The sequence below is a fragment of the Palaemon carinicauda genome, chromosome 20 (assembly GCF_036898095.1).
Source record: "Palaemon carinicauda isolate YSFRI2023 chromosome 20, ASM3689809v2, whole genome shotgun sequence".
Taxonomy (NCBI): domain Eukaryota; kingdom Metazoa; phylum Arthropoda; class Malacostraca; order Decapoda; family Palaemonidae; genus Palaemon; species Palaemon carinicauda.
In genome coordinates, this window is record NC_090744.1 from 67,682,855 (window position 1) to 67,687,854 (window position 5,000).

Genomic DNA, 5,000 nt, shown 5'->3' on the forward strand with positions numbered 1-5,000 from the left:
TGTGTCCATAAGAAAGGGTGTATTGCTATTGCTCATTTATGATTATGTTAAAACTGTAAAGACAGGTGGGGAACAAGAGGTGAAACCGGATGAAGTAGTGTCTATAGAAATTTTGGATAAGCAGATTGTCCTCAGACAAATGGAATTTGAAATGGAAAAGTTTAAGGCAGGGGAAAGAGAAAAAGAGAGGCAGCATGAGATTGCCATGAGAAACCCAGGTTCTTTTTCCCCCGCCCATTCCCCAAATAGGTTAGTAACTCCTGCTATTAATTTATCGCAGGCTCTCAAATTTGTACCTAAATTTGAAGAAAATAATGTAGCAGAGTTTTTTGTATCGTTTGAGAGGATTGCTGCAAGGTTGGAGTGGCCCCAAGAGTATTGGACCACTCTTATACAAAGTAAATTGGTTGGAAGAGCTCAGAGGGTATATGTAACGCTGGAGGAGGATCTATCAGCAGATTATGAGAGTGTGAAGGCTATTGTCCTGAAGGCCTATGAGTTAGTCCCTGAAGCTTATAGGCAACGCTTCCGGGACTTAGAAAAATGTAGGGAACAAACTTTTGTTGAATTTGCCAGGGCGAAGGAACAGTATGCTAGCGATTGGTTCAAGTCCAAGGAGGTGGGAGATTTTGAGAAATTGAAGGAGTTAATGTTGGTGGAGGAGTTTAAGAGGTGTGTCCCGGATAAGCTGAAGGTCCACCTCGAAGAGTTAAAACTCGAGACTGTTCAGGAGGTAGCCATCGCTAGTGACGAATATTGCTTGTCTCATAAGAGTGAGTTAGGGGGAGTAACGACAAAGGTGAATTCTGGTTGGGTTAAGATGGGTAGGAATAATAATGCTAATCCTAATAATAATGCTAAGGTGTTTAGTAGAAATAATCAGGGAAGTAATAATAATCAGGGTAATGCTAATAATAATTTTTCTCCTAACAGAGGCAATAGGCCAAATATATACAATCCAGAGAAATTGAAAACATTGACGTGCTTCTTTTGCAATAAGAAGGGGCACGTAAAGAGTATGTGTTATGCGTTTAGAAAATCTCAAAATGCTAATGTTAGGCCAGTGATGGGCGTGGAAGAGAGAGAGAGAGAACCTACCCCAACAACATCCGCTGATCAATGACTACCTGGTTGTTTTGACAGATATTTGTCCTTCGGTAGTGTCTCCTTCGCCAATTCATCCGAGAAAAGACGAGTGCGTATTTTGCGTGATACCGGTGCAGCTCAGTCTTTGATACTAAGGGAGGCATTACCTTGTAATTTTGTACCCAAAAGTGGGGAATTTGTGTTATTGGCTGGTTTTCCTGATTCCGTAAAGTCGTATGCTATTGAAAATTTTAATTTAATCTGCCCTTCCTTTACAGGGAATTTGAAATTGGCCATAGTTGATAAATTCCCGGTTAAGGAGATTGATGTTGTGTTAGGGAATGATGTGGCTATGAAGAATAATAATTGTCCGATATTGATAAACCCTGATAGTGAAGTAGCAGCAGTTACTCGTTCTAGTGCTAGAATTGTTGACGCTGCAGAGTCAACAATTGATGTAGATTTAAGTAGTTTAGATCGTAGTGATAGCCTAGCTGTAGATCTTGGAATGTTAACGGACAAGTTAAATTGGACTACTGAAGAGCTAATCAAAGCCCAGAAAAAAGAGTTTCGGGAACTCCCTATCGAGTCAGGGGAGGTGTCTGATATGACTGGTCCCAAATTTAAGATAATTAATAATATTTTATATAGGTTGAGTAGGCCTATGGGGGTGGATAATGTTGATTATGAAATTGTGAAACAGATAATGGTTCCTTTTGGTTACAGGAAGGAGTTGATGTCATTGGCGCACGAAAGTGGTCTGGCCGGCCATTTTGGAATTCATAAAACTTCTTGCAAATTGTTAGGGAATTATTATTGGCCGAAGTTGAAGGCAGATGTAAAGAAGTTTGTCAATAGTTGTGATGTGTGCCAGAGGGTCGGTAAACCCAATCAGCGGATTCCAAAATCACCTCTAAGTCCTATTCCTGTAGTTTCCGAACCTTTTAAGGAAGTCATTATTGATGTGGTTGGACCATTACCGAAGACGCGTAGTGGTAATGAATATATTTTGATAATCATGGATAGGATCTCTCGATATCCCGAGGCAATACCACTACGTACAATAAAAAGTGTTAAAATTGTAGATGTACTAATTGACTTTTTTACCAGGTTTGGGATGCCTAAGATTATTCAATCGGATTGTGGTTCTAATTTTGTTAGCAGGTATTTCAGAGATAAAATGGCAGAGTTAAATATAAAACATGTGACCTCTTCTCCATATCATCCGGAAAGCCAGGGAGCTCTGGAGAGATTTCATCAGACCCTGAAATCCATGGTAAAGAAATATTGTTTGATTAATGGTTCTGAATGGGATAAGGAATTACCTTATTTGTTGTTCGCTTTTCGTTCTGTCCCAAGTCAGTCTTTGGGTTTTCCCCCTTTCAGCCTTGTATTTGGCCATTGTGTTCGAGGTCCTCCTGATGTGGTTCGTGAGTCTTGGGAGGGAGACGTCCCTGAGGTTAATTTATTGGATTATGTGTCTAATCTAGGCGATAAATTAACCAAGGCTTGGAAATTTGCGGGTGAAAACTTATTATGTAACCAAAAAAGAATGAAGTTTTTCTTTGATAGAAGGTCCAAGGCATGCGACTTTGCGGTAGGCGATAAAGTATTGGTTTTGTTACCCTTCCCAGGGAATCCATTGAAAGCTTCTTTTTCAGGTCCTTGGAAAATTTTGAAAAAAGTAAGTGAGGTTAACTATTTAGTGGAGACACCTCAAAGAAGGAAACCTTTTCAACTGTGTCATGTAAATATGTTGAAGGCTTATATGGAACGGGAAAAAGTCATTCCTGTGGCAACCATTGGGAATACGGTAGATTCTGAGAACAATAACCATTTTTCTTTTTCAGAGGGGGAGAGTATTGATGATAATTGTTTTAATGGATGTGAATGGCGGTCGGATAATAGAAAGTCTTTGGAAAATTTTTCGGGAGTAATTTCACATTTAGGTAAGGAAGAACAAAGGTCTTTGAAAAATTTAGTATCTAATTATAAAGAATTATTTTCGGATGTGCCGGGTAGGACTTCGGTCCTTGAACATGATGTAGAGGTAGGTAGCGCCACTCCTGTGAAACAATCTCCTTACAGGTTGAATCCCTTCAAAAATGAGGTTGTAGCAAAGGAAGTGGATTATATGCTAAAACATGACCTAATTGAACCTAGTCAAAGTCCTTGGTCATCACCTGTTGTATTGGTAAAGAAATCCGACGGTGATTTCAGGTTATGTTTTGATTACCGTAAGTTGAATGAGTTATCTAAATCTGATTGTTATCCATTACCTCGAATTGAGGATTGTATTGATCGAATGGGGAAAGCCAAATACATTAGCAAATTCGATTTGTTGAAAGGTTATTGGCAAGTTCCTCTTTCAAAGCGGGCAAGGGCCCTGTCTGCTTTTGTAACACCACAGGGATTGTTTCAATGTAAAGTTATGCCGTTTGGTATGAAGAACGCGGCTGCCACCTTTCAGAGGTTAATGAATACTTTAGTCTATGGTTTAGAAGGATGTGTTGTGTATATTGATGATATTGTTATTTATAGCGATGATTGGGAAACCCATTTAAAACTTATTAGGGCACTATTTGAGGTGTTGAAAAAGGCAAATTTGGTAATTAATTTAAAGAAAAGCGATTTCGCAAAGGCGAAGGTGGTATATTTGGGTCATGAGGTTGGTAATGGTAAAGTTGCTCCTAAGCAGGCCAATATCGAAAGTGTTGAAAACATGGTAGTCCCTAAATGTAGGAGGGATGTCAGAAGATTCCTTGGTTTGAGTGGGTACTACCGAAGGTTTGTTAAGAATTTTTCGGATATAGCCGATCCGTTAACAAATCTCTTGAGAAAGAATATAGCATTTGTCTGGACGAATGAAACGCAAAGGGCTTTTGATAATTTAAAAAGAGTTTTGATTAATTTCCCTGTCTTGAGAGCTCCTGATTTTGACCTTCCTTTTTCCCTTGCCACGGATGCAAGTGACGTTGGTGTAGGAGCAGTGTTGTTGCAGAATGGCGAGCAGGGAGTTTCTCATTCTGTCGCATTCTTTTCAAAAAAATTGTCCTCCGCCCAACGTAGGTATTCCACTGTGGAGAAAGAGACTCTTGCGTTAATATTCGCTATTAATCATTTTCAGGTTTATCTCTCCTCCTCAGATACACCTATTAAGGTCTTGACAGATCATAATCCCCTGACCTTCATCAGCAGATACAAAAATAAAAATCAACGATTGATGAGGTGGAGTCTCATGCTGCAAGAATGGAATTTAGAATTTTCCCACATCCCAGGAAAAGATAATATTGTTGCCGATTTTCTCTCTCGCAGCGTTGAATATTAGATTATTGACAGAGGGCTATGCAGTTATTAAAGGTAGTATCTGTATCGTTCTAATTATGGTGTGTGTGCTGTTGAAGTGGGCACGTAGTGAGTAGAAGTAAAGATATATTTAAGATTTATTAATCATGGTTTCTTTACAGAAGACTATAATGTTTTGGGTATATTATATGGGATCTTTAAGGTTAAAAGGTGAGGGTGATCACTGGTACTTTCTAATGATTGATTAATTAGATGGGTCATGGGCTCACGGGTCTGTAGCACAACACAGCCGTTTTTTTAGGCGCTACAGGCTGGTGTATGAGTGGTACCCTAGACTGAGTTAAGGTTAATCCACTAAGGTTTAGAGGTTTCAGGTACGATAAGGTTTATAATAAGCTAAGAAAAGAGATAGGCACTAATCTGGTATTCTGTATTTTCAGGCTAATAATTACGCTTCATCGATTTTGTTTGTTTGTTTGCGCAGGGGAGTCTTGTGGGGGTCTTCTCTGTGTCGTTCGGTGTGTGTGTATGTATTGGACACTATGGTGATAAGTGTGATATATAACACTGAAATAGACAGTGGTTTTTGTGATCAACATTTATTGATA